This window comes from Coregonus lavaretus (assembly GCF_964263955.1).
Source record: "Coregonus lavaretus genome assembly, chromosome: 38".
NCBI lineage: Eukaryota > Metazoa > Chordata > Actinopteri > Salmoniformes > Salmonidae > Coregonus > Coregonus lavaretus.
The window spans coordinates 12,375,289-12,395,613 of record NC_140025.1 but is presented as its reverse complement, the minus strand read 5'-3'; positions in this window follow the sequence as shown (position 1 = coordinate 12,395,613).

The window sequence follows — 20,325 nt, the reverse complement described above, 5'->3', positions numbered from 1 at the left end:
CCTCAGACTGGGGCTAAGGTTCACCTTTCAACAGGACAACGACCCTAAGCACACAGCCAAGACAACCCAGGAGTGGCTTCGGGACAAGTCTCTGAATGTCCTTGAGTGGCCCAGCCAGAAACCGGACTTGAACTCGATCTAACATCTCTGGAGAGACCGGAAAATAGCTGTGCAGCGACACGCCCTATCCAACCTGACAGAGCTTGAGAGGATCTGCAGAGAAGAATGGGAGAAACTCCTCAAATACAGGTGTGCCAAGCTTGTAGCTTCAAACACCAAGAAGACTTGAGGCTGTAATCGCTGCCAAAAGGTGCTTCAACAAAGTACTGAGTAAAGGGTCTGAATACTTATGTAAATGTAATATTTCCATTTTTTATTTTTAATACATTTATAAAAAAGTCTAAAAACCTGTTCTCACTTTGTCATTATGGGGTATTGTGTTTAGATTGATGAGGGAAAAAAAACAATTTAATCAATTTTAGAATAAGACAAAGTTTGGAAAAAGTCAAGGGGTCTGAATACTTTACAAATGCACTCAATTAGATTTTGTTCAAAATAATTTATAGGGCAGCCAATAATTGTGACACGCATGTTTTTGAATAAAATAATGATTTGTTGATGACGATTATTTTTTTATTTGAACAATTTTTACTCAATTAAAGGGTAGATTCATATGATCTTTTGAGTGTAAGATCAAGCTGATAGACCACAATGACATGTTTTCACAGCCTTTTTTGTTCATATTTCTTTCTGGTGCCAATAATTCAGGAGGGCACTGTACACTTCCACTCAACACTTAGTAATGGAATAGTGTCTTCATTGTTACCCTTATCTCTCTCCCTTTGATTACCCTCATGTCAGTCATACATTATATCACAAAATATTAAGCTTCAAAGGCAAAAATTATGATTAGACCAATAATAATATTTATTTGAATGATACAGTATGTTACTAAATTGAAATTAAAATGAAATATTTTTGTAATTATAACATTTCACGAAATGTAAAAAGAAAACTTTAAAAAATAATAATAATAACAAAAGCAAGGTAAAGAGAAAAGGAAACAGATCCAGATTCCTATTACCTTTACGAGTCGTCTTTGATCATATCCAGTTAATCACATATAGCGGTTGGTCTTTCAGTACATTTATGAAAAAATGTTTTTTTGTGTGTTTTTTTTATCATTTCCTTGACAGTCGGCCATTCAAGTGCATTATGTAATTCTATGGAGAACATCTCATAACCACATTGCAGACCCTTTCTTGCTGCCTTATTTTTGTCATGATTTAACTGGATATGAACCCAAATGTAGACAACTACACCGAGCCAGAGAAAGTTTAACAAGTTTATTGCAAAGTAAAATTGTCCAGGTTTCCAAAAAGGGGGAAGAGCAAGTCCAGGTCTACAGGGAGGGTAACAGATCCAGGTTCTGAGCAGGAGTGGTACCGTAACGTCCTAGTGTCCGGGGTGAGTCCAAAAGGGAAGTCCAGTAGTGGTAAACGGGATGGTGGTGGCAGGAGTGAAGTGGAGGCAGGAGTCAGGTTCCAATAATCTGTGACACAGGAAAAATGTAAATAGAATAGGCCAAAAACACAAAGAACAAAAACAAGCAGGTTGAATCAGCAGCGAGACTAACATGGTTGTCTTGACTATGATCTGACGATGAGTGGCAAGTTTGACCGGGTCTTTAAGGCTGAGGTGATTATGGTGAATGAGCTGTAGCTGGAACCCTGACTCCCGCACACCAGACTTCACTCCTGCAATCAAGAACATACAGAGGGGAGGGGGAGAGCAGAGAGAGAGCTACCTAGCAGCAGTAGGCCTAACAATTTTGTGCTATTTGCAGTCTCTTTAGGTCACCAACACCTGCATTACTCCAGACAACAGTAGTTCATTTGACTATGGATGAGAGCTTGTGAGATTTGTTTTAGAATTTTCTCTACCTATCCCATAGGTATAAACACTGGTAATGGCTCTACCTTTCCCTCTGATAGGCTTTGTTTGCCATATTACACCTAAAGTATATGTACACCTATCCAATCCTTTCAACATGTAGGAGTGCTTAGTGTTGATTTAGGATTCAACTTTGAAACTGTGCAACACTCCCCAAATTTGCGAAAAGTAAACATTTTGTGTTTATAATGTTTTGTACGATATGAAACAGATATGAACAAAGAAGGCTGTGAAAACATGTCATTGTGGTCTATCAGCTTGATCTTACACTCAAAAGATCATATGAATCTACCCTTTAATTGAGTAAAAATTGTTCAAATAAAAAAATAATCGTCATCAACAAATCATTATTTTATTCAAAAACATGCGTGTCACAATTATTGGCTGCCCTATAAATTATTTTGAACAAAATCTAATTGAGTGCATTTGTAAAGTATTCAGACCCCTTGACTTTTTCCAAACTTTGTCTTATTCTAAAATTGATTAAATTGTTTTTTTTCCCTCATCAATATACACACAATACCCCATAATGACAAAGTGAGAACAGGTTTTTAGACTTTTTTATAAATGTATTAAAAATAAAAAATGGAAATATTACATTTACATAAGTATTCAGACCCTTTACTCAGTACTTTGTTGAAGCACCTTTTGGCAGGGATTACAGCCTCGAGTCTTCTTGGTGTATGACGCTACAAGCTTGGCACACCTGTATTTGAGGAGTTTCTCCCATTCTTCTCTGACAAAAAACAAACAGAGTAAATTTTATTTTATTTTATTCTTTGTTTTTCATTGCATGCAAAAATACAGTATCTCTCTTTTCTCTCTCTCTCTCTCTTACCCAGTCTACTCATTCATCTTCAAGCTTTCATCCCTTCCCTGCTCTTCTATCACCCTCTCAGTTCCAACTCCACTTGGCGCCCTCTTTTTCCTCTTCTCCAGTCTCTTCCTCTCCTCTTTCCTCCTCCTTTCTCTCTTATTCTCCTCCTTTTTTTGAATCTTTCGCTCCATCTCCAGGAGCTCAGCTTGAGCTTTCTCTCTCTTTTTCAGCTCCTCAGACCACTTCTTCTCTTTCTTAATCCTGTCTTTCATCATGGCATTGTGTATCTTAATCAGCCCCTCTAACCTCTTTTTCTTTGCCTTTTCCTACTCTTTTCTTTCCTTTTCTCTCTTTTTCTGTTCTAACTTGTCCCTCTTTTTCTCAGCTTTCATGGCTTTCTTTTGCTCTTTCTCTCTCGCCTTAATCTCCTTTACATTTACATTTACATTTTAGTCATTTAGCAGACGCTCTTATCCAGAGCGACTTACAGGAGCAATTAGGTTTAAGTGCCTTGCTCAAGGGCACATTTACGTCATTTAGCAGACGCTCTTATCCAGAGCGACTTACAAATTGGTGCATTCACCCTATAGCCAGTGGGATAACCACTTTCCATTATTATAATTTTTTGTATTTTTTTTGGGGGGGGGGGGGGGGGTTAGAAGGATTACTTTATCCTATCCCAGGAATTCCTTAAAGAGTTGAGTGACTCCACTGTCCTGGCGTCGTGAGGGAGCTTGTTCCACCATTGGTGTGCCAGAGCAGCGAACAGTTTTGACTGGGCTGAGCGGGAGCTATGCTTCCGCAGAGGAAGGGGAGCCAGCAGGCCAGAGGTGGATGAACGCAATGCCCTCGTTTGGGTGTAGGGACTGATCAGAGCCTGAAGGTACGGCGGTGCCGTTCCCCTCACTGCTCCATAGGCAAGCACCATGGTCTTGTAACGGATGCGAGCTTCAACTGGAAGCCAGTGGAGTGTGCGGAGGAGCGTGGTGACGTGAGAGAACTTGGGAAGGTTGAACACCAGACGGGCTGCGGCATTCTGGATGAGTTGTAGGGGTGTAATGGCACAGGCAGGGAGCCCAGCCAACAGCGAGTTGCAGTAATCCAGACGGGAGATGACAGGTGCCTGGATTAGGACCTGTGCCGCTTCCTGTGTAAGGCAGGGTCGTACTCTCCAAATGTTGTTGAGCATGAACCTGCAGGATCGGGTCACCGCCTTGATGTTAGCAGAGAACGACAGGGTGTTGTCCAGGGTCACGCCAAGGCTCTTCGCACTCTGGGAGGAGGACACAACGGAGTTGTCAACCGTGATGGCGAGATCATGGAACGGGCAGTCCTTCCCCGGGAGAAAGAGCAGCTCCGTCTTGCCAGGGTTCAGCTTGAGGTGGTGATCCGTCATCCATACTGATATGTCTGCCAGACATGCAGAGATGCGATTCGCCACCTGGTTATCAGAAGGGGGAAAGGAGAAGATTGGTTGTGTATCGTCAGCGTAGCAATGATAGGAGAGGCCAAACGGATATGACAGAGCCAAGTGACTTGGTGTATAGGGAGAAAAGGAGAGGGCCTAGAACTGAGCCCTGGGGGACACCAGTGGTGAGAGCACATGGTGCGGAGACAGCTTCTCGCCACGCCACTTGGTAGGAGCGACCGGTCAGGTAGGACGCAATCCAGGAGTGAGCCGCGCCGGAGATGCCCAGCTCGGAGAGGGTGGAGAGGAGGATCTGATGGTTCACAGTATCAAAGGCAGCAGACAGGTCTAGAAGGACAAGAGCAGAGGAGAGAGAGTTAGCTTTAGCAGTGCGGAGAGCCTCCGTGACACAGAGAAGAGCAGTCTCAGTTGAATGACCAGTCCTGAAACCTGACTGGTTTGGATCAAGAAGGTCATTCTGAGAGAGATAGCAAGAGAGTTGGCTAAAGACGGCGCGCTCAATAGTTTTGGAAAGAAAAGAAAGAAGGGATACTGGTCTGTAGTTGTTGACATCAGTGGGATCGAGTGTTGGTTTTTTGAGAAGGGGTGCATAGCCTTGAAGACGGAAGGGACATAGCCAGCGGTCAAGGATGAGTTGATCAGCGAGGTGAGGTAGGGGAGAAGGTCACCGGAGATGGTCTGGAGAAGAGAGGAGGGGATGGGGTCAAGCGGGCAGGTTGTTGGGCGGCCTGCAGTCACTAGTCGCAAGATTTTATCTGGAGAGAGAGGGGAGAAAGAAGTCAAAGCATAGGGTAGGGCAGTGTGAGCAGGACCAGCAGTGACATTAGACTTAACAAACGAGGATCGGATGTCGTCAACCTTCTTTTCAAAGTGGTTGACGAAGTCATCCACAGAGAGGGAGGAGGGGGGTGGGGGGTGGGGGGGAGGGGGATGGGGGGTGGGGGGGTGGGGGGGGTGGGGGGGGGAGGATTCAGCAGTGAGAAGAATGTGGCAAAGAGCTTCCTAGGGTTAGAGGCAGATGCTTGGAATTTAGAGTGGTAGAAAGTGGCCTTAGCAGCAGAAACAGATGAAGAAAATGTAGAGAGGAGGGAGTGAAAAGATGCCAGGTCAGCAGGGAGTTTAGTTTTCTTCCATTTCCGCTCAGCTACCCGGAGCTCTGTTCTGTGAGCTCGCAATGAGTCGTCAAGCCACGGAGCTGGAGGGGAGGACCGAGCCGGCCGGGAGGATAGGGGACACAGGGAGTCAAAGGATGCAGAAAGGGAGGAGAGGAGGGTTGAGGAGGCAGAATCAGGAGATTTGAGGGAGAAGGATTGAGCAGAGGGAAGAGATGATAGGATGGAAGAGGAGAGAGTAGTGGGAGAGAGAGAGCAAAGGTTGCGGCGGCGCGTTACCATCTGTGTAGGGGCAGAGTGAGTAGTGTTGGAGGAGAGCGAGAGAGAAAAGGATACAAAGTAGTGGTCGGAGACATGGAGGGGAGTTGCAGTGAGATTAGTAGAAGAGCAACATCTAGTAAAGATGAAGTCAAGCGTATTGCCTGCCTTGTGAGTAGGGGGGGACGGTGAGAGGGTGAGGTCAAACGAGGAGAGGAGTGGAAAGAAGGAGGCAGAGAGAAATGAGTCAAATGTAGACGTAGGGAGGTTGAAATCCCCCAAAACTGTGAAGGTTGAGCCATCCTCAGGAAAGGAACTTATCAAGGCGTCAAGCTCATTGATGAACTCCCCAAGGGAACCTGGAGGGCGATAGATGACAAGGATATTAAGCTTAAATGGGCTAGTGACTGTGACAGCATGGAATTCAAATGAGGAGATAGACAGATGGGTTAGGGGAAAAATTGAGAATGACCACTTGGGAGAGATGAGGATTCCTGTGCCACCACCCCTCTGACCAGATGCTCTCGGGGTATGCGAGAACACATGGTCAGACTAGGAGAGAGCAGTAGGAGTAGCAGTGTTTTCGGTGGTAATCCATGTTTCCGTCAGCGCCAGAAAGTCGAGGGACTGGAGGGTAGCATAGGCTGGGATGAAGTCAGCCTTGTTGGCAGCAGAACGGCAGTTCCAGAGGCTGCCTGAGACCTGGAACTCCAGGTGTGTGGTGCGTGCAGGGACCACCAGGTTAGAGAGGCAGCAGCCACGTGGTGTGAGGCGTTTGTGTAGCCTGTGCGGAGAGCAGAGAACAGGGATAGGCAGAGGCATAGTTGACAGGCTGTAGCAGATGGCTACAATAATGCAGAGGAGATCGGAATGAAATGAACTAAACATCTGGGAAAGGAGAGAGCAAGGCCTCCCTCACCAAAAAAATATAACTCTCCCAACTTCCACCTCGGAAACTATAATTGTTTCACTGAACCACCCGAATAAAACTCTCCCAACTTCCACTTTAGAAGTTAGAATTGTTGTAAACTACAATGGTTCAATGTTTCAAGGACTAGACTCAACTTACTTTATTCAGCTAGCTAACTATGACGCCATAGCTAACTAGCATGCTAGCATCCAACAACACACAGTTTAGCAAAAATACTTGGTTACACGGACTACCAATAGTGTGTTAACACACTAAACAGATAATTTGTGTCCGTGTCTAGTTCTTTCATAACGCAGCAATGATTAAACGTTGGCTAGCTAGCACAGAGATATTGTATTTAGCTACCACAGTACAGCCAGCTGGTAGTGTTGGCTAGCTAGCTACTAGCCAGCTAGTCCAGGAGGTGAGTTAGCTAGCTTGCTTCGTGCTACACCCGGCACCGCCGAATACAAAAGTAACCTACAGTAACTACATAAAACAACTACCCACAACAGCCCACGATGCCTACCTATAATACCTAATAATATACAGCCCACGATGCCTACCTATAATACCTAACTACAATCTAAATACATAGTTTAAGCCTTACTCGACAGAGCCCAAGCTATGTATGAAGCCAAACTTACCATAACGCATAACGCAGCAATGATTAAACGTTGGCTAGCTAGCACAAAGATATTGTATTTAGCTACCACAGTACAGCCAGCTGATAGTTTTGGCTAGCTAGCAATGGCTGCTGTGTTGACTTTGTTTGAAAAACAGCGTCGCTGCGAACGAATGTAGCTGGCTAAAAGGATATTATATTTAGTTGCTACCGTTGCTAATAGCTACTAGCCAGCTAGTTCAGGAGATGAGTTAGCTAGCTAGCTTCGTGCTAGACCCGGCACCGCCGATACAAAAGTAACCTACAATAACTACAAACAACAACTACCCACAACAGCCCACGATGCCTACCTATAATACCTAATAATATACAGCCCACGATGCCTACCTATAATACCTAACTACAATCTAAATACATAGTTTAAGCCTTACTCGACAAAGCCCAAGCTATGTATAAAGCCAAACTTACCCAACGCCAGCTAACTGGGTGGCAGGCTGCAATCAGTAGCTGTAATTAAGTACAGCAGCCACCAACCATCTAACGTTAATGCCTCGGATAATGAGGTTAGAAGAACAGCTGAATGGTCGGTAGCTAGCTGGCTCAATTACAGGTACTCTTAAGCGTGAAATAACATTGGAAACAACTAACCACAGTTGCTAAAAGTTACCAGTAGCTACCCGCTAGCTAGCTAGCTTTGTTGGTCCAAGTGGTGGGTTAGCTAGCACTCGTGCTTCGCCGGGGTCCACCGAATAGAATACTTACCTACAATAATTACCTACAATAACCTACAATAACTACCAAAGTAAACTACCTATAATACCTGACTACAATACCTACATACAATCTAAATACATGGTTTAAGCTTTACTCAACAACATATAAGAAGCCAGCTTATCTCCTGCTAGAGAAAACACAACCTCTCCCGACAACCTCGAGGCAAGAGACCTTTCTCTCTTTCTCGTCATCTTTCAACTTCTTATTCAGTTTCTTATTTTTCTCTTTTTCCTCCATCTTTAAAAATGTGACTTTCTGCTTGAGGTTCATGGCCAGAAAGCCCACTCTTCCCAGGATGGTCTCTGCTCTCTCTGATGAAACCGTCCCATTGGAGCTCTTGGAATGGGCACGGTCCGCCTCACTCTTCAAACCCTCCCTCGGGCTAACCTCCTCCTTGACGCTCCTCTCTTCACTCTCAATGTCAATGCCTGTCCAATAATCCTAACAGGAAGACATTGACTCTAGATGTAATATTGTTCCAATGTGGCACATTCAATACACATTTGAGTGATCAACATACATTGATGGCCTCATGGGGCACACAATTTAGAGGACAGTAATTGAGGTAGCTTGTTTATTTTTATCCCAAACTGTCACGGTTTCGGCCGAGGCTGCTCCTCTTCCTTGTTCGGGCGGACTTCGGCGGTCGTCGTCTCCGGAGTACTAGCTGCCACCGTTCGATGTTTTTTGTTCTTTTGGTTTTGTCTGTGCATAACACCTGTCCCTTATTTGTGTCTTGATTATTCTCCTTATTTAGTTGGTTTGTTTGGGGCAGGTGTTATGCGTGATTGTTATTGTCAGTTTGCCTCCGAGTAGTTCTCTCTCTCGTTTATTTAGTATTTTCGAGAGTTCGCACTGCGTGCGCCTTTTCTTGTTTTTCCGCACTGTGTGTTGTGCGTAATTGTTCGTGCCGCCCGGTTGGGTTGGCGACTCATTTCCCGTGTTGGGATACATATATATACTAAAGTCCGTTGAAGAACCTCCTTGTCCCTGCGCTTGATTCCTGCACTACATCCACACTCAACACTCTGACAGAATCACGCATCCTCATGGAATCAGCAGGAGCGACCGCGCCGACCGCCGATCTGGACGAACGGCTTCGTGGTCAGGAGGACCGTATGAACCAGGTGTGTCACGCCCTGGATAGGGTGATGACCACCCTACACCGATGGGAGACCAGCGGGGTGCCCACACCTCCCACCACCGACCCAGCTCCAGCGGTCAGCCCTCAGGGTACATCTCCGGAACCCAGTGGGATTCGGCTCTCGCTCCCGAGGGCGTACGACGGCTCCACCGCCGGGTGTCAAGGGTTCCTGCTGCAGGTGGAGCTCTACCTCGCCACCGTCCACCCGGCGCCCTCGGGACACGAGAGCGTCTCAGCCCTCATCTCCTGTCTCACCGGCAAGGCGTTGGAGTGGGCCAACGCCGAGTGGAGGAGAATGGACGCCGCAACCACGAACTATGCGGAGTTCTCCCGCCGCTTCCGTGCTGTATTCGACCATCCACCAGAGGGGAAGGCGGCGGGGGAGCGTCTGTTCTACCTCCGACAGGGGATGAGGAGCGCACAGGACTTTGCCTTGGAGTTCCGGACCCTAGCGGCTGACGCAGGGTGGAATGAGCGGGCCCATATCGACCATTTCCGCTGCAGCCTCCGGGAGGACGTCCAGCGAGAGTTGGCGTGCAGGGACACGTCGTTGACGTTCGACCAGCTGGTCGACATGGCCATCCGGCTGGATACCCTGCTCGCCACCCGTGGGCGTCCCGGAGGGGGGGGTCTGCCCATTCCACTCTCCAGCACCTCTGAGCCTAGCCCTATGGAGCTCGGAGGTGCTGGCGCTAGGGAACGCAGGAGGAGGAGCCCGAGGGGACCCGGCCCTTGCACCAACTGTGGTCGTGGAGGGCACACTGCGGCTAGGTGCTGGGGCGGGTCCTCCAGGGGAGGAGATGGCAGGTCTAGCATTGGGGGGTCCCCCCAGGTGAGTAGGCGCCCTGCTTACCCAGAGCTTTCTGTCGTGCACCTAACCTTGCCTGTTTGTTTCCCACAGGTTGCACCTCGTTCCCAGCATAAGGCGCTGGTAGATTCAGGCGCAGCTGGGAATTTTATAGATCGCCAGTTCTGTTTAGAGTTAGGGATTCCCCTCCTTCCTGTTGATAAGCCTTTCCCCGTCCATGCCCTAGATAGCCGTCCGTTAGGGTCTGGGTTGATTAGGGAGGTCACAGCACCACTTCAGATGATGGCGCAGGAGGGTCATGAGGAGAGAATTCAGCTTTATCTGATTGACTCTCCTGCGTATCCGGTGGTGCTGGGTCTTCCCTGGTTGATGACTCATGACCCTATTATTGGGTGGCGAGAGAAAGCTCTTAAAGGGTGGTCTGCTCAATGTGAGGGGCGGTGTCTGGGTGTTTCCATAGGGGCGACCTCGGTGGAGAGTCCGAATCTAATGCCAGCACTGCAGATTCCCCCCGAGTATGAGGATTTGGCACTGGCGTTCAGTAAGACTAGGGCTGCGCAGCTGCCGCCTCATAGACGGGGGGATTGTGCGATAGATCTCCAGTCAGGCGCAGCTCTCCCGCGGAGCCATGTGTATCCCTTGTCTCAAGAGGAGAAAAAATCGATGGAGACGTACATCTCTGAGTCTCTTAGACAGGGGTACATACGGCCCTCCGTTTCACCCGTTTCCTCAAGTTTCTTTTTTGTGAAGAAGAAGGATGGAGGTCTGCGGCCGTGTATTGATTACCGCGGTCTCAATCAGATCACAGTGAAGTACAGCTATCCGCTTCCTCTGATTGCGACTATGACGGAGTCACTGCACGGCGCGCGGTTCTTTACAAAATTGGATCTTAGGAGCGCATATAACTTGGTGCGCATCCGTAAGGGCGATGAATGGAAGACAGCGTTTAGCACGACTTCCGGGCACTACGAGTATCTAGTCATGCCATATGGGTTGATGAATGCTCCCTCAGTCTTCCAATCCTTCGTTGATGAGATTTTCCGGGACATGCAGGGACAGGGAGTGGTTGTGTACATCGACGACATTCTGGTGTATAGTCCTACCCGTGCTGAGCATGTAGCCCTGGTGCGCCGAGTATTGCGGAGGCTGTTGGAGCATGACCTATATGTCAAGGCAGAGAAATGTCTGTTTTTTCAGAAGTCGGTCTCCTTTCTGGGTTACCAGTTATCTGCGTCAGGGGTGAAGATGGAGGTAGACCGGGTGTCAGCTGTGCGTAATTGGCAAACCCCAACCACGGTGAAGGAGGTGCAACGGTTCTTGGGTTTTGCGAATTACTACCGGAGGTTTATCCGGGGTTTTGGACAGGTGGCAGCTCCCATAACGTCTCTGTTAAAGGGGGGTCCGGTGCGCTTGCGGTGGTCAGCTGAGGCGGACAGGGCATTTGGGAGACTGAAGGACCTGTTTACCTCGGCGCCGGTGTTGGCGCATCCGGATCCCTCTTTACCGTTCCAAGTAGAGGTGGACGCGTCAGAGGCCGGAATAGGGGCCGTTCTTTCCCAGCGTTCTGGTACTCCACCTAAACTCCGTCCCTGTGCGTTCTACTCTAAGAAGCTCAGTCCGGCGGAGCGGAATTATGACGTAGGGGACAGGGAGCTGTTAGCCGTGGTACAGGCCCTAAAGGTGTGGCGGCATTGGCTCGAGGGGGCTCAACACCCTTTCCTCATTCAAACTGACCATCGTAACCTGGAGTACATCCGGGCAGCTAGGAGACTGAATCCTCGCCAGGCTCGGTGGACTATGTTCCTGGCCCGGTTTGTGTTTAAGATCACATACATCCCTGGGTCCCAGAACGGGAAGGCAGATGCTCTGTCCCGGCGGTATGACGCGGAGGAGAGGTCAGTTGAGTCCACGCCCATACTACCGGAGTCTTGTCTGGTTGCTCCGGTGGTGTGGGAGGTTGATGGTGAGATCGAGCGGGCGTTACGCACCGACCCGAGTCCTCCTCAGTGTCCTGTGGGTCGGACGTACGTTCCGCTCGAGATACGCGATCGCCTCATTTGTTGGGCTCACACGTCTCCCTCCTCTGGTCATCCGGGTATCGGCCGGACAGTGCACTGCCTTAGCACGAAGTACTGGTGGCCAACGTTAGCTAGGGATGTGAGGATTTATGTTTCCTCCTGTTCGGTGTGTGCCCAGTGTAAGGCGCCCAGACATTTGCCCAGGGGTAAGTTACAACCCCTGCCTATTCCACAACGACCCTGGTCCCACCTCTCGGTGGATTTTGTTACCGACCTTCCCCCCTCACAGGGAAACACTACCATCCTGGTCGTTGTGGATAGGTTCTCGAAGGCCTGTCGTCTCCTTCCCATGCCGGGTCTACCCACTGCCCTGCAGACCGCGGAGGCTCTGTTCACCCATGTCTTCCGGCATTACGGGGTACCCGAGGATATAGTGTCTGACCGAGGCCCCCAGTTCACCTCGAGAGTGTGGAGGGCATTTATGGAACGGTTGGGGGTGTCGGTAAGCCTTACCTCGGGTTACCACCCGGAAAGTAATGGGCAGGTTGAACGTGTCAACCAGGATGTGGGTAGGTTTCTGAGGTCATACTGTCAGGGCCGGCCGGAGGAGTGGGCGAGATATGTGCCCTGGGCGGAGATGGCACAGAACTCTCTTCGCCACTCCTCCACCCAACTAACCCCGTTTCAGTGTGTGTTGGGGTACCAGCCGGTGCTGGCACCATGGCATGAGAGCCAGATCGAGGCCCCCGCTGTGGATGAGTGGGTAAGGCGCTCGGAGGAGACGTGGGACGCTGCACACGTCCATCTGCAGCGTGCCATACGTCGACAGAAGGCGAGCGCCGACCTACACCGCAGTGAGGGGCCAGTGTACGCACCTGGAGATCGAGTCTGGCTCTCAACCAGAAACCTGCCCCTCCGCCTGCCCTGCCGGAAGCTGGGTCGGCGGTTTGTGGGGCCGTTTAAAGTCCTGAGGAGATTGAACGAGGTGAGTTATAGGTTAGAACTACCTGTTGACTACAAAAATATTAACCCCTCGTTCCATGTGTCTCTCCTCAGGCCGGTGGTAGCTGGTCCACTCCAGGACTTTGAGATTGAGGAGACTCCTCCGCCCCCGTTGGACATCGAGGGGGCTCCGGCGTACACCGTGAGGTCCATTCTGGATTCTAGACGCCGGATGGGGGGTCTTCAATATCTCGTGGAGTGGGAGGGGTACGGTCCGGAGGAGCGGTGCTGGGTGCCAAGGAGGGACGTGCTAGACCAGTCCCTACTGACCGATTTCCATCGGGGTCATCCTGCGCGCCCTGCTCCGCGTCGTCCGGGTCGTCCTCGAGCTCCGGGTCGGCGCACGGCTGGAGCCGCGCGTCAAGGGGGGGGTACTGTCACGGTTTCGGCCGAGGCTGCTCCTCTTCCTTGTTCGGGCGGACTTCGGCGGTCGTCGTCTCCGGAGTACTAGCTGCCACCGTTCGATGTTTTTTGTTCTTTTGGTTTTGTCTGTGCATAACACCTGTCCCTTATTTGTGTCTTGATTATTCTCCTTATTTAGTTGGTTTGTTTGGGGCAGGTGTTATGCGTGATTGTTATTGTCAGTTTGCCTCCGAGTAGTTCTCTCTCTCGTTTATTTAGTATTTTCGAGAGTTCGCACTGCGTGCGCCTTTTCTTGTTTTTCCGCACTGTGTGTTGTGCGTAATTGTTCGTGCCGCCCGGTTGGGTTGGCGACTCATTTCCCGTGTTGGGATACATATATATACTAAAGTCCGTTGAAGAACCTCCTTGTCCCTGCGCTTGATTCCTGCACTACATCCACACTCAACACTCTGACACAAACCTATTTTGTAATAGCCATAGATGTTCTTCCTGGGTCCACACCAAACGTAATACAAATGTTAACCCTAGTAAGGGGTGATGTTTTATACTATGAGCATAGATTAGCAGGGTTGGGGTCAATTCAATTTCAATTCCAGTCAATTCAGGAAGTACTTAATTCAATGCTTTGAATTGAAATGGAACAGACCCCCAACCCTGTAGAGTAGAAGTGTAAAATAGGACACCTACCTTTGCCTCTTTCAGCGTCCAGGGCCTGGGTTCCTCATCTGACTTGTATATGGAGGCTCTCACTCTAACAGGCGTCTTAGTGGCCATGCAGAGCAGAGGGGTTGCCAGAGTTAAGTTAGCATCTGGGACCAGCTGGTGAGCATGAGGGCAGCGATCCACCTCTTCACTAGTGCCCTTCCCTTTCTGCTCTGGCTGCTTGTTGTCCTTGTCATGGAATGCATGCCAGGCTTGGAGGAAGTGCTAGGACAGGGCTTTTATTACTCATCAGTTCCTCTCTCTTGACAGTGGTTGCAACTGCACTTGCCTCTGTGTTAACTAAGCACTCTGTGGTGTCCTCAACTGTCTCCTCTGGCTGATTGTGGTCATTGTTGTTGTGAATGCATTGCAGACCTGGAGGACTTTTATCATCCCAGGTGTAAATGGCAACAGTTGCCTCTGTGTCGACTGAGCACTTTGTAGTGCACTCAACTGTCTTCCATAGCTGTTTGTGGTCATTATTGTGGGTGCAGGTCAGGATTAGAGGCAGTGTTGCAGGTGCAGGAGGACTTTTATCAGCCAAACACTCCTCTGTGTGGACAGTGGACACGGAAACGGCTGCTTACCTGGCAACTGGACACTTGTTGGTGTCCTCTACTGCCTCCCCTGGCAGATTGTGGACAGTGGATACGGAAACGGCCGCTTCCCTGGACACTTGACTCTTGGTGGTGTCCTCTACTGCCTCCTCTGGCTGCTTGTGGTCATTGTCTAGAATGTGTGGCAACTTTGAAGGCAGCATTGGAGCCGGGCTTTTATCACCCAACAGGTGACACTCCCTGGACACACTCCCTGGACAATGGATGTGCCTGCAGTGATCGCTGTGGTAACGGAGGATTCAGTGGCATCCTCTTTTTTCTCCTCTGTCAGTTTGTGGTCAGAGTCTCGGATACATGGCGAGCTTGGAGGCAGTGCTGCAGGGTCAGGAGGGCTTTGATCAGCTGCCATGTCCTCTTTGAGGTGAGTGGACACATCATTGTTTGTTTCACTGATAACTGGACACTTGGTGGTGTCCTCTACTGCCTCCCCTGGCAGTTTGTAGTCAACTTCAAAGACAAGTGGCAGACTTGGAGGCAGCATTGGGACAGGGCATTTAGCTGCTGATCTGTACACTCCAAAATCAACAGTAGCTGTGCCTGCAGTCGTCTCTGTAGCAACTGAGACCTCATAGGTATCCTCTACTGTCTGCTCTGATGGCATGAAGTCATCGTCAAAGACTGTTGGCAGGCATGGAGGCAGCACTGAAGGAAGACTTCTAGCTGCCTACCGATTCTCTCCCTTGACAGTGGCTGTGGTAGCAGTGGTCTCTGTGGCAACTGGGCACTCTGTGGCTGAAACAGCAGGCTTAGAGGTTTCGAGGAAATTGAATGAATTGCCAATGAACCGCTGAGCCAGGGGTGGGAGGGAGTAATGATAGAATCTGTCCTCTTCCTCAACATTAGATATTGCCACTGGAGCAACTGAGACCTCAGTGGTGCCCTCTATTGCCTGATGTGGCTGCATGGAGTCTTCGTCAAAGAAGTGTGGCAGGTATCGATGCAGCATTGAGGAAAGATGTATATCTGTCCATAGGTCCTCTCGTATACCTGTAGATACATCTGCAGTGGCCTCTGTGGCAACTGGGCATTCAGCAGACTGGCAGGTTTCAGGGACAAAGTATGAAAATACAATGAACCGCTGTGCATCCTGAGCGCGTATGGCAAATGGAGAGGGGGGATGCAACATGGTAGGTATAGGCCTCTGATTGGTGAAAGCCAGTGGTGGGAGGGAGTCAATACAGGGAGCCATGAACTCAGTGAGAGGACAGTTGCTCACATCTCACACATTCTGCGTGAGAAAAGAAGCAGACATGATGAAAGTGATCACATTCAGTACATACATACATACTGTATGAGTCAGCACTACTTACTTATACATCACATATATATATATATATATATATATATATATATATATATAGTGTCCTCTAAGATGCTCTGCACCAGTCTGTCCCAACCCTTGGTCCCCTAGCCAATGGGCCAGCTAAGTGTAAAAATACATGCCCCACACCCAGCATAACATTTGACATTTTAGCCATTTATCAGACGCTTTTATCCAGAACGACTTATAGTTAGTTAGTGCATTCAACTTAAGGTAGCTAGGTGAGACAACCACATAATCCTGATATGAGCGTCTATGATAGAACGGTTGTTTATTTTTTATGACCAGACAACCATAAGAACTGAGGACATAAATTCACTGAAACAGACAGACATGATACAACACATTTAGACAAGAACAGTTATAAGCATTGCCATGGTGTAGCCTAATACAAAAAGAAATAAGGACAAAATATTGTTAGCTTACATTCCATGGCATATGGAACATTTTGCCCTTACAATAACTTATATTTGCTTTAATTAATATTGTTAAACAGAACTCTTGTCGACTTTGTCAAAGTTGGTCTTGTTACCTCCTCAATCAGTCTTGGCATTTTCCTCGTCTTGAACCAAATCCTCTTCATCTTCTTCTCCTGATCCTTCTGGATCTGCAACACCAGAGCCAACCTGGCTCCCAGCTCCATCACGTAGTCTGTCTAGATCGCCCTTTCCTCCAACCGACACTCACCCCTCCTCTGTGTCAGCGTTGAACCCTCCATGTCTTCCTCTTAGCTAACAATAACTCTGGAAAATACACAACGTTGTAGTAAGTGGGTGTTGCTAACCAAATAATAATGCATCTCTTTACAATGTGCACACGTTTTCTTCCAAGCTACTTACAATTAATCAAGTGAGAATCCTAATCCAGATATGTTTAGGCAATAGGCCTATCTGAATTACTAGTAAAAAGTTGGCTACTGGAAAAGCGACCAAGTTCAAATGAATCGATTTTGGCACTTCTTATCATTTCGTGAACAATATCCTTCATGACATCATCATTGTGATGCAAGGCGTTGCCATGGCAGATGAAAAAGCACAACACAGACTTTAAAAAGCAAACTTCAGGGTCTTTCTGTACCTTACTATTGAGCCTTATTCAACCCCTCATGTAGCTCTACTCCATATTGGGCCTGGTTCTCACAAACCACACTAATCACATCCATCATATCATTGAAAACACTGTGTTTTGGGTAGAAAATGACTCTATATCCATGCAGGACCTAACTTGTACACTTTCATCTATTTTAAAAACCAAGGAGGTAAAAATGCCAGTCTTCTCTTTGAGTGCCCTTGAGTGCACCTCAATTTAAAGAGGTCTATCAATTCAACCATTTGAAATGGATGTCCATTCAATTAAGAACATATTATTCTTATTAGAAATGAATCAGCTACAAATTAGGTAGGCGTACTTGTTTTTTTACACAACCTACTCTTTTGGTACATATTTATTGAGATAATTGATTACAACATATGTTGGTGATTAACACAGAGAGAGGTTTTTTTTCAGTCATCAATAGAATGCATTAGCCATTAGGCTGGCTCACTACAATTGTAACATGACATCTCATTTGTCAGGATGAAGCATTTTCTCACAAAAAGAGGATCTCTTCAACAGTTTCACTAGTCATGTTAGGTCTACTTAAAATGTCACATTCATACACAAGTAATTTGAAAATAAGTTATACTACTGAAACACATTCACAATAAGTTATATTACAACCTACCTCTGAAGTAAGCAGTGTGTTCTCTCACTAATGAAATAGGACATTAATCATCTGTCAGTGGTTAGTTGAATCAGTCTCTTTGCACTGTTCAGTTTGTCTGTGCAACAGGTAACCTTCCAGAATCGGAATCTTGTGATGTCACAATGGAGTCCCCATTGCCATGGTTACCCACAGCAGCTTTCATGTGTTATCAAATGCTGGCACAATTTAGTTTATTTATTTTAGATTTTTTGTACTTATGCAGCACAGTCATACCTAATATATACAATGAATCCATATAACCTAATTTTTTATTAAAATAAAATGCTGTAACTCATGTAAAATGGTTGACCATTCAAACGACATGTGTTTTGCCTAATTAAAAGTCTATATGTTTTAGATATCATAAAGAGCAGCCAGGCTTACTTAGGTTGTTTGTTAGATCTCAGCCTACCACTAATGCCAATATTTTTCATCATCATCATCATCATCATCATCAATGAAATACATAGGCTACCTTACTACAGTAAAACAAGTCTTCCATAGTCTATGTCACCTCAGTAACAAAGTTCCAAAAAAGAAATGAGGGTTCAAGAAAACATCTCTCTTCAATGGCCTCAGCTATTAGCCATATGATCAACAAGGTCAACTGCAGCACTAAAATCACGAAGCAGCTCATCCACAAGTTTGTCTTGGTCAAGTGATCTGAGCCATTGATCGATTAAATCAACGAGAGCTGTTGCAGTCGAGTGATCCTTACGGTATCTTTACGGTACGCATGCTCATAGAGGGATAAAATTAGCTGGATGTGTAATTATATAGGCCCAAAAAATTTAATTGAAGAGTAGGTGTCATTGATGTTTAGCATTTAAGTTTAATAAATAATTAAATAAAGAAATCAATATCAGCTGACTATAGAACAGTATTGTTTAAAATTATGTTTGAACATTTTCTTATCCGTGTCTTTCCAGTTGATATAACCAAACAGACAACCTTTGTTGCTCAAGAGCGTCACACATTCCTCCATTCATTCTCTATCATATTCCCCTACATCAAATTCCTCTATCATATTCCCTCCATCATATTCTCTCTATTATATTCCTCTCCATCATATTCCACTCCATCATAATACTCGCTATCATATTCCCTCTATCATATTCCTCTTTATTTTTACAGGGAATCCCAATTGAGACCAGTGTCTCTTTTTCAATGGTGCCCTGTGTTATATCAATTAACAATCCAAACAGCTTAAACAGATAAAATTACATACAGAGCAGAAAATATATAGAGCAAAAATTATTAGACTTGAACACATACATTTCACAATGAACAGGTCTTGTATTTAACCAGTTGAGCTGACAACCATTTTGCACTGTTTCACTAGGGCTTTAGTCATCAATCTAGCAAGAGGGAAATATTTTATTAATGTAGTGGTGTCCCTCCCCCCAGGAAGCTACGACCTTTAGCTTTCACCTGGAATTGTTCATTTATGTCTGAGAAAAAAAACACTTTTCAAACCATATGATCTAGTACACAAGAAAAGTATAATACAACCTTCTTTACTACTTTGCCAAACATTTCATGACATTAGTGAGAGTCAAAATCTGTAAAATTTGTGAATGTCTAAATTAACATTTGGGCAATTTGACCAGTGTACATCACTCCTATAGACAATGGGAGATGGGCTATGTAAAGGTCTCGATTTTGTCGTTCTGAACAAATGTTTGACTTCCACACAAAATTACTTCTTGACTTATTTTAGGTTTAAGGAAGTGTGTAGGTTTAAACTATTGCTTTAAAGGGAATAGAGGGGGAGGAGGAGAGAGCGCGAGAGATGGGGGGGAGTGGGAGAAAGAGGGAAGGAGGGGGAGGAGGGGGAGGAGGGGGAGGAGGTGGAGGGCAGCTGTGTCCGACACACCATACTTACACCTGCAACAGGTAGGCCAGGGGGCGGGACCTGTAGGTGAGACTCATAACATGATAAGGGGGGCAGGTGAAGAAGGGGTGGAGCTGGAGTCAAGGAAGGGAGGGTGTTCCTACGAGCCCCCTGCCAGCGAGACGGGGAGCAGGGAGGAAGTCTGTCCATGGAGCATTTCTGGGTCATTGGGTCGCCTCCAATGAGATTAGATCCCCCTCTACAATGTAAAGCAGTTTGAGTACTGGGGGGTTCTCTGTATAAATCCAAGGTGAAACCTCCAGGGGCTAGCCTTCTCTCAGCGGAGAGTCTGCTCTGGGCTGCCTGCGAAAGGTGCTCCTCTGTGGGAAAGAGGAGAGAACAAGAGGCCCCAGAAGAGATCTCCTTATGGTAGTGATGGACAGATCAACTCTCCTTGTTATCTTCCACCTCTTCCTCTTCCTCTTGCTCGGCCTTCTCCCTCCTTTCCTTCTTACAGTCATGATGGAGAGAACCCTTTTCTTCCTTTCCTCCTTCCTCTCCTCCCTCTTTCTCTTCCTCTACCTTCCTCTCCCTCCTTCCCTCTTGGTAAACCTTGTTTAGTCGAGCCAGATTGTGGATAGCTAGCCATGGTTTAGACCACTGTCGCTGTCTGGGTGGGGGGATACAGGACTGGTCCACTGGACTCAGCTCACATGGGGAGAACCTGCTGCTGCTGCCACTCCCCCTCTTACCTGGGATGAGATCACGTTTGGAGGAAACCTGGCACCATCCCTACGGTGAAGCATGGTGGTGGCAGCATCATGCTCCGGGGAGGATTTTCAGGGACAGGGACTGGGAACACGCCCCATTCACATCGACGGGGCTGTAGTGGAG